The sequence below is a fragment of the Oncorhynchus masou genome, chromosome 9 (genome assembly GCF_036934945.1).
Source record: "Oncorhynchus masou masou isolate Uvic2021 chromosome 9, UVic_Omas_1.1, whole genome shotgun sequence".
Lineage (NCBI taxonomy): Eukaryota > Metazoa > Chordata > Actinopteri > Salmoniformes > Salmonidae > Oncorhynchus > Oncorhynchus masou.
In genome coordinates, this window is record NC_088220.1 from 2,181,333 (window position 1) to 2,193,884 (window position 12,552).

Genomic DNA, 12,552 nt, shown 5'->3' on the forward strand with positions numbered 1-12,552 from the left:
ACATCCTGTTAGGGGAATAGAGTAACATCCTGTTAGTTGTATAGAGTAACATCCTGTTAGTTGTATAGAGTAACATCCTGTTAGTTGAATAGAGTAACATCCTGTTAGTTGAATAGAGTAACATCCTGTTAGTTGTACAGAGTAACATCCTGTTAGGGGAATAGAGTAACATCCTGTTAGGGGAATAGAGTAACATCCTGTTAGTTGTATAGAGTAACATCCTGTTAGTTGTATAGAGTAACATCCTGTTAGTTGTATAGAGTAACATCCTGTTAGTTGAATAGAGTAACATCCTGTTAGTTGAATAGAGTAACATCCTGTTAGTTGAATAGAGTAACATCCTGTTAGTTGAATAGAGTAACATCCTGTTAGTTGTATAGAGTAACATCCTGTTAGTTGAATAGAGAGTAACATCCTGTTAGTTGTATAGAGTAACATCCTGTTAGTTGTATAGAGTAACATCCTGTTAGTTGTATAGAGTAACATCCTGTTAGTTGAATAGAGTAACATCCTGTTAGTTGAATAGAGTAACATCCTGTTAGTTGAATAGAGTAACATCCTGTTAGTTGTATAGAGTAACATCCTGTTAGTTGTATAGAGTAACATCCTGTTAGTTGAATAGAGTAACATCCTGTTAGTTGTATAGAGTAACATCCTGTTAGGGGAATAGAGTAACATCCTGTTAGTTGTATAGAGTAACATCCTGTTAGTAGTATAGAGTAACATCCTGTTAGTTGTATAGAGTAACATCCTGTTAGTTGTACAGAGTAACATCCTGTTAGGGGAACAGAGTAACATCCTGTTAGTTGTATAGAGTAACATCCTGTTAGGGGAATAGAGTAACATCCTGTTAGTTGTATAGAGTAACATCCTGTTAGTTGTACAGAGTAACATCCTGTTAGGGGAACAGAGTAACATCCTGTTAGTTGTATAGAGTAACATCCTGTTAGGGGAATAGAGTAACATCCTGTTAGTTGTATAGAGTAACATCCTGTTAGGGGAATAGAGTAACATCCTGTTAGTTGAATAGAGTAACATCCTGTTAGTTGAATAGAGTAACATCCTGTTAGTTGTACAGAGTAACATCCTGTTAGTTGAATAGAGTAACATCCTGTTAGTTGTATAGAGTAACATCCTGTTAGTTGAATAGAGTAACATCCTGTTAGTTGTACAGAGTAACATCCTGTTAGTTGTATAGAGTAACATCCTGTTAGTTGTATAGAGTAACATCCTGTTAGTTGAATAGAGTAACATCCTGTTAGGGGAATAGAGTAACATCCTGTTAGTTGTATAGAGTAACATCCTGTTAGTTGAATAGAGTAACATCCTGTTAGGGGAATAGAGTAACATCCTGTTAGTTGTATAGAGTAACATCCTGTTAGTTGTATAGAGTAACATCCTGTTAGTTGAATAGAGTAACATCCTGTTGGTTGTACAGAGTAACATCCTGTTAGTTGTATAGAGTAACATCCTGTTAGTTGTATAGAGTAACATCCTGTTAGTTGAATAGAGTAACATCCTGTTAGTTGTATAGAGTAACATCCTGTTAGGGGAATAGAGTAACATCCTGTTAGTTGTATAGAGTAACATCCTGTTAGTTGTATAGAGTAACATCCTGTTAGTTGAATAGAGTAACATCCTGTTAGTTGTATAGAGTAACATCCTGTTAGTTGTATAGAGTAACATCCTGTTAGTTGTATAGAGTAACATCCTGTTAGTTGAATAGAGTAACATCCTGTTAGTTGTATAGAGTAACATCCTGTTAGTTGTATAGAGTAACATCCTGTTAGTTGAATAGAGTAACATCCTGTTAGTTGTATAGAGTAACATCCTGTTAGGGGAATAGAGTAACATCCTGTTAGTTGTATAGAGTAACATCCTGTTAGTTGTATAGAGTAACATCCTGTTAGGGGAATAGAGTAACATCCTGTTAGGGGAACAGAGTAACATCCTGTTAGTTGTATAGAGTAACATCCTGTTAGTTGAATAGAGTAACATCCTGTTAGTTGTATAGAGTAACATCCTGTTAGTTGTATAGAGTAACATCCTGTTAGTTGAATAGAGTAACATCCTGTTAGTTGAATAGAGTAACATCCTGTTAGTTGTATAGAGTAACATCCTGTTAGTAGTATAGAGTAACATCCTGTTAGTTGAATAGAGTAACATCCTGTTAGTTGTATAGAGTAACATCCTGTTGGTTGTATAGAGTAACATCCTGTTGGTTGTATAGAGTAACATCCTGTTGGTTGTATAGAGTAACATCCTGTTAGGGGAACAGAGTAACATCCTGTTAGTTGTATAGAGTAACATCCTGTTAGTTGAATAGAGTAACATCCTGTTAGTTGTATAGAGTAACATCCTGTTAGTTGTATAGAGTAACATCCTGTTAGTTGAATAGAGTAACATCATGTTAGTTGAATAGAGTAACATCCTGTTAGTTGAATAGAGTAACATCCTGTTAGTTGTACAGAGTAACATCCTGTTAGGGGAATAGAGTAACATCCTGTTAGTTGTACAGAGTAACATCCTGTTAGTTGTATAGAGTAACATCCTGTTAGTTGTATAGAGTAACATCCTGTTAGTTGTATAGAGTAACATCCTGTTAGTTGAATAGAGTAACATCCTGTTAGTTGAATAGAGTAACATCCTGTTAGTTGTATAGAGTAACATCCTGTTAGGGGAATAGAGTAACATCCTGTTAGTTGTATAGAGTAACATCCTGTTAGTTGTATAGAGTAACATCCTGTTAGTTGTATAGAGTAACATCCTGTTAGTTGTATAGAGTAACATCCTGTTAGTTGTATAGAGTAACATCCTGTTAGTTGTATAGAGTAACATCCTGTTAGTTGTATAGAGTAACATCCTGTTAGTTGAATAGAGTAACATCCTGTTAGTTGTATAGAGTAACATCCTGTTAGTTGTATAGAGTAACATCCTGTTAGTTGAATAGAGTAACATCCTGTTAGTTGAATAGAGTAACATCCTGTTAGTTGTATAGAGTAACATCCTGTTAGGGGAATAGAGTAACATCCTGTTAGTTGTATAGAGTAACATCCTGTTAGTTGTATAGAGTAACATCCTGTTAGTTGTATAGAGTAACATCCTGTTAGTTGTATAGAGTAACATCCTGTTAGGGGAATAGAGTAACATCCTGTTAGTTGAATAGAGTAACATCCTGTTAGGGGAATAGAGTAACATCCTGTTAGGGGAATAGAGTAACATCCTGTTAGTTGTATAGAGTAACATCCTGTTAGTTGTATAGAGTAACATCCTGTTAGTTGAATAGAGTAACATCCTGTTTGGGGAATAGAGTAACATCCTGTTAGGGGAATAGAGTAACATCCTGTTAGTTGTATAGAGTAACATCCTGTTAGTTGTATAGAGTAACATCCTGTTAGTTGAATAGAGTAACATCCTGTTAGTTGAATAGAGTAACATCCTGTTAGTTGTACAGAGTAACATCCTGTTAGGGGAATAGAGTAACATCCTGTTAGGGGAATAGAGTAACATCCTGTTAGTTGTATAGAGTAACATCCTGTTAGTTGTATAGAGTAACATCCTGTTAGTTGAATAGAGTAACATCCTGTTAGTTGAATAGAGTAACATCCTGTTAGTTGTACAGAGTAACATCCTGTTAGGGGAATAGAGTAACATCCTGTTAGGGGAATAGAGTAACATCCTGTTAGTTGTATAGAGTAACATCCTGTTAGTTGTATAGAGTAACATCCTGTTAGTTGTATAGAGTAACATCCTGTTAGTTGAATAGAGTAACATCCTGTTAGTTGAATAGAGTAACATCCTGTTAGTTGAATAGAGTAACATCCTGTTAGTTGAATAGAGTAACATCCTGTTAGTTGTATAGAGTAACATCCTGTTAGTTGTATAGAGTAACATCCTGTTAGTTGTATAGAGTAACATCCTGTTAGTTGTATAGAGTAACATCCTGTTAGTTGAATAGAGTAACATCCTGTTAGTTGTATAGAGTAACATCCTGTTAGTTGTATAGAGTAACATCCTGTTAGTTGAATAGAGTAACATCCTGTTAGTTGAATAGAGTAACATCCTGTTAGTTGTATAGAGTAACATCCTGTTAGTTGTATAGAGTAACATCCTGTTTGTTGTATAGAGTAACATCCTGTTAGTTGTATAGAGTAACATCCTGTTAGTTGAATAGAGTAACATCCTGTTAGTTGTATAGAGTAACATCATGTTAGTTGTATAGTGTAACATCCTGTTAGTTGTATAGAGTAACATCATGTTAGGGGAATAGAGTAACATCCTGTTAGTTGAATAGAGTAACATCCTGTTAGTTGTATAGAGTAACATCCTGTTAGGGGAATAGAGTAACATCCTGTTAGTTGAATAGAGTAACATCCTGTTAGGGGAATAGAGTAACATCCTGTTAGTTGTACAGAGTAACATCCTGTTAGTTGAATAGAGTAACATCCTGTTAGTTGAATAGAGTAACATCCTGTTAGTTGTATAGAGTAACATCCTGTTAGGGGAATAGAGTAACATCCTGTTAGTTGTATAGAGTAACATCCTGTTAGGGGAATAGAGTAACATCCTGTTAGTTGAATAGAGTAACATCCTGTTAGTTGAATAGAGTAACATCCTGTTAGTTGTACAGAGTAACATCCTGTTAGTTGAATAGAGTAACATCCTGTTAGTTGTATAGAGTAACATCCTGTTAGTTGAATAGAGTAACATCCTGTTAGTTGTACAGAGTAACATCCTGTTAGTTGTATAGAGTAACATCCTGTTAGTTGTATAGAGTAACATCCTGTTAGTTGAATAGAGTAACATCCTGTTAGGGGAATAGAGTAACATCCTGTTAGTTGTATAGAGTAACATCCTGTTAGTTGAATAGAGTAACATCCTGTTAGGGGAATAGAGTAACATCCTGTTAGTTGTATAGAGTAACATCCTGTTAGTTGTATAGAGTAACATCCTGTTAGTTGAATAGAGTAACATCCTGTTGGTTGTACAGAGTAACATCCTGTTAGTTGTATAGAGTAACATCCTGTTAGTTGTATAGAGTAACATCCTGTTAGTTGAATAGAGTAACATCCTGTTAGTTGTATAGAGTAACATCCTGTTAGGGGAATAGAGTAACATCCTGTTAGTTGTATAGAGTAACATCCTGTTAGTTGTATAGAGTAACATCCTGTTAGTTGAATAGAGTAACATCCTGTTAGTTGTATAGAGTAACATCCTGTTAGTTGTATAGAGTAACATCCTGTTAGTTGTATAGAGTAACATCCTGTTAGTTGAATAGAGTAACATCCTGTTAGTTGTATAGAGTAACATCCTGTTAGGGGAATAGAGTAACATCCTGTTAGTTGTATAGAGTAACATCCTGTTAGTTGTATAGAGTAACATCCTGTTAGTTGAATAGAGTAACATCCTGTTAGTTGAATAGAGTAACATCCTGTTAGTTGTATAGAGTAACATCCTGTTAGTTGTATAGAGTAACATCCTGTTTGTTGTATAGAGTAACATCCTGTTAGTTGTATAGAGTAACATCCTGTTAGTTGAATAGAGTAACATCCTGTTAGTTGTATAGAGTAACATCATGTTAGTTGTATAGTGTAACATCCTGTTAGTTGTATAGAGTAACATCATGTTAGGGGAATAGAGTAACATCCTGTTAGTTGAATAGAGTAACATCCTGTTAGTTGTATAGAGTAACATCCTGTTAGGGGAATAGAGTAACATCCTGTTAGTTGAATAGAGTAACATCCTGTTAGGGGAATAGAGTAACATCCTGTTAGTTGTACAGAGTAACATCCTGTTAGTTGAATAGAGTAACATCCTGTTAGTTGAATAGAGTAACATCCTGTTAGTTGTATAGAGTAACATCCTGTTAGGGGAATAGAGTAACATCCTGTTAGTTGTATAGAGTAACATCCTGTTAGGGGAATAGAGTAACATCCTGTTAGTTGAATAGAGTAACATCCTGTTAGTTGAATAGAGTAACATCCTGTTAGTTGTACAGAGTAACATCCTGTTAGTTGAATAGAGTAACATCCTGTTAGTTGTATAGAGTAACATCCTGTTAGTTGAATAGAGTAACATCCTGTTAGTTGTACAGAGTAACATCCTGTTAGTTGTATAGAGTAACATCCTGTTAGTTGTATAGAGTAACATCCTGTTAGTTGAATAGAGTAACATCCTGTTAGGGGAATAGAGTAACATCCTGTTAGTTGTATAGAGTAACATCCTGTTAGTTGAATAGAGTAACATCCTGTTAGGGGAATAGAGTAACATCCTGTTAGTTGTATAGAGTAACATCCTGTTAGTTGTATAGAGTAACATCCTGTTAGTTGAATAGAGTAACATCCTGTTGGTTGTACAGAGTAACATCCTGTTAGTTGTATAGAGTAACATCCTGTTAGTTGTATAGAGTAACATCCTGTTAGTTGAATAGAGTAACATCCTGTTAGTTGTATAGAGTAACATCCTGTTAGGGGAATAGAGTAACATCCTGTTAGTTGTATAGAGTAACATCCTGTTAGTTGTATAGAGTAACATCCTGTTAGTTGAATAGAGTAACATCCTGTTAGTTGTATAGAGTAACATCCTGTTAGTTGTATAGAGTAACATCCTGTTAGTTGTATAGAGTAACATCCTGTTAGTTGAATAGAGTAACATCCTGTTAGTTGTATAGAGTAACATCCTGTTAGTTGTATAGAGTAACATCCTGTTAGTTGAATAGAGTAACATCCTGTTAGTTGTATAGAGTAACATCCTGTTAGGGGAATAGAGTAACATCCTGTTAGTTGTATAGAGTAACATCCTGTTAGTTGTATAGAGTAACATCCTGTTAGGGGAATAGAGTAACATCCTGTTAGGGGAACAGAGTAACATCCTGTTAGTTGTATAGAGTAACATCCTGTTAGTTGAATAGAGTAACATCCTGTTAGTTGTATAGAGTAACATCCTGTTAGTTGTATAGAGTAACATCCTGTTAGTTGAATAGAGTAACATCCTGTTAGTTGAATAGAGTAACATCCTGTTAGTTGTATAGAGTAACATCCTGTTAGTAGTATAGAGTAACATCCTGTTAGTTGAATAGAGTAACATCCTGTTAGTTGTATAGAGTAACATCCTGTTGGTTGTATAGAGTAACATCCTGTTGGTTGTATAGAGTAACATCCTGTTGGTTGTATAGAGTAACATCCTGTTAGGGGAACAGAGTAACATCCTGTTAGTTGTATAGAGTAACATCCTGTTAGTTGAATAGAGTAACATCCTGTTAGTTGTATAGAGTAACATCCTGTTAGTTGTATAGAGTAACATCCTGTTAGTTGAATAGAGTAACATCATGTTAGTTGAATAGAGTAACATCCTGTTAGTTGAATAGAGTAACATCCTGTTAGTTGTACAGAGTAACATCCTGTTAGGGGAATAGAGTAACATCCTGTTAGTTGTACAGAGTAACATCCTGTTAGTTGTATAGAGTAACATCCTGTTAGTTGTATAGAGTAACATCCTGTTAGTTGTATAGAGTAACATCCTGTTAGTTGAATAGAGTAACATCCTGTTAGTTGAATAGAGTAACATCCTGTTAGTTGTATAGAGTAACATCCTGTTAGGGGAATAGAGTAACATCCTGTTAGTTGTATAGAGTAACATCCTGTTAGTTGTATAGAGTAACATCCTGTTAGTTGTATAGAGTAACATCCTGTTAGTTGTATAGAGTAACATCCTGTTAGTTGTATAGAGTAACATCCTGTTAGTTGTATAGAGTAACATCCTGTTAGTTGTATAGAGTAACATCCTGTTAGTTGAATAGAGTAACATCCTGTTAGTTGTATAGAGTAACATCCTGTTAGTTGTATAGAGTAACATCCTGTTAGTTGAATAGAGTAACATCCTGTTAGTTGAATAGAGTAACATCCTGTTAGTTGTATAGAGTAACATCCTGTTAGGGGAATAGAGTAACATCCTGTTAGTTGTATAGAGTAACATCCTGTTAGTTGTATAGAGTAACATCCTGTTAGTTGTATAGAGTAACATCCTGTTAGTTGTATAGAGTAACATCCTGTTAGGGGAATAGAGTAACATCCTGTTAGTTGAATAGAGTAACATCCTGTTAGGGGAATAGAGTAACATCCTGTTAGGGGAATAGAGTAACATCCTGTTAGTTGTATAGAGTAACATCCTGTTAGTTGTATAGAGTAACATCCTGTTAGTTGAATAGAGTAACATCCTGTTTGGGGAATAGAGTAACATCCTGTTAGGGGAATAGAGTAACATCCTGTTAGTTGTATAGAGTAACATCCTGTTAGTTGTATAGAGTAACATCCTGTTAGTTGAATAGAGTAACATCCTGTTAGTTGAATAGAGTAACATCCTGTTAGTTGTACAGAGTAACATCCTGTTAGGGGAATAGAGTAACATCCTGTTAGGGGAATAGAGTAACATCCTGTTAGTTGTATAGAGTAACATCCTGTTAGTTGTATAGAGTAACATCCTGTTAGTTGAATAGAGTAACATCCTGTTAGTTGAATAGAGTAACATCCTGTTAGTTGTACAGAGTAACATCCTGTTAGGGGAATAGAGTAACATCCTGTTAGGGGAATAGAGTAACATCCTGTTAGTTGTATAGAGTAACATCCTGTTAGTTGTATAGAGTAACATCCTGTTAGTTGTATAGAGTAACATCCTGTTAGTTGAATAGAGTAACATCCTGTTAGTTGAATAGAGTAACATCCTGTTAGTTGAATAGAGTAACATCCTGTTAGTTGAATAGAGTAACATCCTGTTAGTTGTATAGAGTAACATCCTGTTAGTTGTATAGAGTAACATCCTGTTAGTTGTATAGAGTAACATCCTGTTAGTTGTATAGAGTAACATCCTGTTAGTTGAATAGAGTAACATCCTGTTAGTTGTATAGAGTAACATCCTGTTAGTTGTATAGAGTAACATCCTGTTAGTTGAATAGAGTAACATCCTGTTAGTTGAATAGAGTAACATCCTGTTAGTTGTATAGAGTAACATCCTGTTAGTTGTATAGAGTAACATCCTGTTTGTTGTATAGAGTAACATCCTGTTAGTTGTATAGAGTAACATCCTGTTAGTTGAATAGAGTAACATCCTGTTAGTTGTATAGAGTAACATCATGTTAGTTGTATAGTGTAACATCCTGTTAGTTGTATAGAGTAACATCATGTTAGGGGAATAGAGTAACATCCTGTTAGTTGAATAGAGTAACATCCTGTTAGTTGTATAGAGTAACATCCTGTTAGGGGAATAGAGTAACATCCTGTTAGTTGAATAGAGTAACATCCTGTTAGGGGAATAGAGTAACATCCTGTTAGTTGTACAGAGTAACATCCTGTTAGTTGAATAGAGTAACATCCTGTTAGTTGAATAGAGTAACATCCTGTTAGTTGTATAGAGTAACATCCTGTTAGGGGAACACTTTTTGGTGAAACCCTTTCTGTTTCCATGATCCCAAACCTGTTCTACCTGGAAACAAAAGGGGTTCTACATGGAACCCAAACCTTTTCTACCTGGACACAAATGTGGTTCTTCATGGAACCCAAACCTTTTCTACCTGGACACAAAAGGGGTTCTACATGGAACCCAAACCTTTTCTACCTGGACACAAAAGGGGTTCTACATGGAACCCAAACCTGTTCTACCTGGAAACAAAAGGGTTTCACCTGGAACCAAAAAGGGTTCTTAAAAGAGTTCTCCTATGGGGACAGCCGAAGAACCCTTTTAGGTTCTAGATACCACCTTTTAACTATATTATGAAGTCCAAGGAACTTTCCGTAGATGAGGCACATATCTGTAGAAGGGTAAACAATTTATAGTGTTGAAAGTTTCTAAGAGCACAGTGGTCTTCATCATTGGGAAATGGAAAAAATACGGAACTACCCAGACTCTGCCAAGAGCTGGCCGTCCGACCAAATTGAGCAGCCGGACAAGAAGGACCTTGGTCAGAGAGGTGACCAAGAACCCAATGACCACTCTGACAGAACTACAGAGTTCCTTGGCAGAGATGGGAGAACCTGCCAGACGGACAACAGTCTCTACAGCACTTCACTAATCTGTGCTTTATGGGAGAGCAGCCTCTACAGCACTTCACTAATCTGTGCTTTATGGGAGAGCAGCCTGGGTTCGCACCCAGGCTCTGTCGCAGCCGGCCGCGACCGGGAGGTCGGCGTAGCGTCGTCCGGGTTAGGGGGGGTTTGGCCGGTAGGGATATCGTTGTCTCATCGTGTACCAGCAACTGGGCCGGGCGCAGTGCGCGCTAACCAAGGTCGCCAGGTGCACAGTGTTTCCTCCGACAGATTGGTGCGACTGGCTTCCGGGTTGGAAATGCGCTGTGTTAAGAAGCAGTGCGGCTTGGTTGGGTTGTGTTTCGGAGGACGCATGCCTTTCGACCTACGTCTATCCTGAGCCCATATGAATGGAGCAAAATACAGGAAAATCCTTTATGAAAACCAGGTTCAGATTGCAAACAACCTTAGACTGGGGCAAGGATTGTTCACATAATAACACAGGACAATAACCCCAAGTATACGTCCTGGGCAAGGCTGGGATGGCTTCAGAACAGGACTGATCAAAAGTATGTGGACACCTGCTCATCAAACATCTCATTCCAAAACCATGGGCTTTAATATGGAGTTGGAACATTGCTGCTATAACTGCCTCCATATTCTGGGAAGGCTTTCCACTTGATGTTGGAACATTGCTGCTATAACAGCCTCCACTCTTCTGGTAAGGCTTTCCACTAGATGTTGGAACATTGCTGCTATAACAGCCTCCACTCTTCTGGGAAGGCTTTCCACTAGATGTTGGAACATTGCTGCCATACCATCCTCCACCCTTCTGGGAAGGCTTTCCACTAGATGTAGGAACATTGCTGCTATAACAGCCTCCACTCTTCTGGGAAGGCTTTCCACTAGATGTTGGAACATTGCTGCTATAACAGCCTCCACTCTTCTGGGAAGGCTTTCCACTAGATGTTGGAACATTGCTGCTATAACAGCCTCCACTCTTCTGGGAAGGCTTTCCACTAGATGTTGGAACATTTGCTGCTATAACAGCCTCCACTCTTCTGGGAAGGCTTTCCACTAGATGTTTGAACATTACTGCGGGGACTTGCTTCCATTCAGCCACAAGAGAGGTCCACTGATGTCCAACATTCCACTTATGACTTGCTTGCATTCAGCCACAAGAGAGGTCCACTGATGTCCAACATTCCACTTATGACTTGCTTCCATTCAGCCACAAGAGAGGTCCACTGAGGTCCTTCACTGATGTTGGGCGATGATGCCTGGCTCGCTGTCAGTTTTACCATTTTTTTATTTAATTTTTCCTTTATTTAACTAGGCAAGTCAGTTAAGAACAAATTCTTATTTTCAATGTCGGCCTAGGAACAGTGGGTGAACTGCCTGTTCAGGGGCAGAACGACAGATTTGTACCTTGTCAGCTCAGGGATTCGAACTTGCAACCTTTTTTTTACTAGTCCAACGCTCTAACCACTAGGTTACCCTGCCTCCCAAAGGTGTTCAATTGGCTTGGCATTGCGCATGGTGATCGTAGGCTTGTGTGCGCCTGCTCAGCCATGGAAACCCATTTCATGAAGCTCCCAACGAACAGTTCTTGTGCTGATGTTGCTTCCAGAGTCAGTTTGGAACTCGGTAGTGAGAGTTGCTTCCAGAGGCAGTTTGGAACTCGGTAGTGAGAGTTGCTTCCAGAGGCAGTTTGGAACTCGGTAGTGAGTGTTGCTTCCAGAGGCAGTTTGAAACTTGGTAGTGAGTGTTGCTTCCAGAGGCAGTTTGGAACTCGGTAGTGAGTGTTGCTTCCAGAGGCAGTTTGGAACTCGGTAGTGAGTGTTGCTTCCAGAGGCAGTTTGGAACTCGGTAGTGAGTGTTGCTTCCAGAGGCAGTTTGGAACTCGGTAGTGAGTGTTGCTTCCAGAGGCAGTTTGGAACTCGGTAGTGAGAGTTGCTTCCAGAGGCAGTTTGGAACTCGGTAGTGAGAGTTGCTTCCAGAGGCAGTTTGGAACTCGGTAGTGAGAGTTGCTTCCAGGGGCAGTTAGGAACTCGGTAGTGAGAGTTGCTTCCAGGGGTAGTTTGGAACTCGGTAGTGAGAGTTGCTTCCAGGGGCAGTTTGGAACTCGGTAGTGAGAGTTGCTTCCAGAGGCAGTTTGGAACTCGGTAGTGAGAGTTGCTTCCAGGGGCAGTTTGGAACTCGGTAGTGAGAGTTGCTTCCAGAGGCAGTTTGGAACTCGGTAGTGAGAGTTGCTTCCAGAGGCAGTTTGGAACTCGGTAGTGAGAGTTGCAACAGAGGCAGTTTGGAACTCGGTAGTGAGAGTTGCTTCCAGAGGCAGTTTGGAACTCGGTAGTGAGAGTTGCTTCCAGAGGCAGTTTGGAACTCGGTAGTGAGAGTTGCTTCCAGAGGCAGTTTGGAACTCGGTAGTGAGTGTTGCAACAGAGGCAGTTTGGAACTCGGTAGTGAGTGTTGCTTCCAGAGGCAGTTTGGAACTCGGTAGTGAGTGTTGCTTCCAGAGGCAGTTTGGAACTCGGTA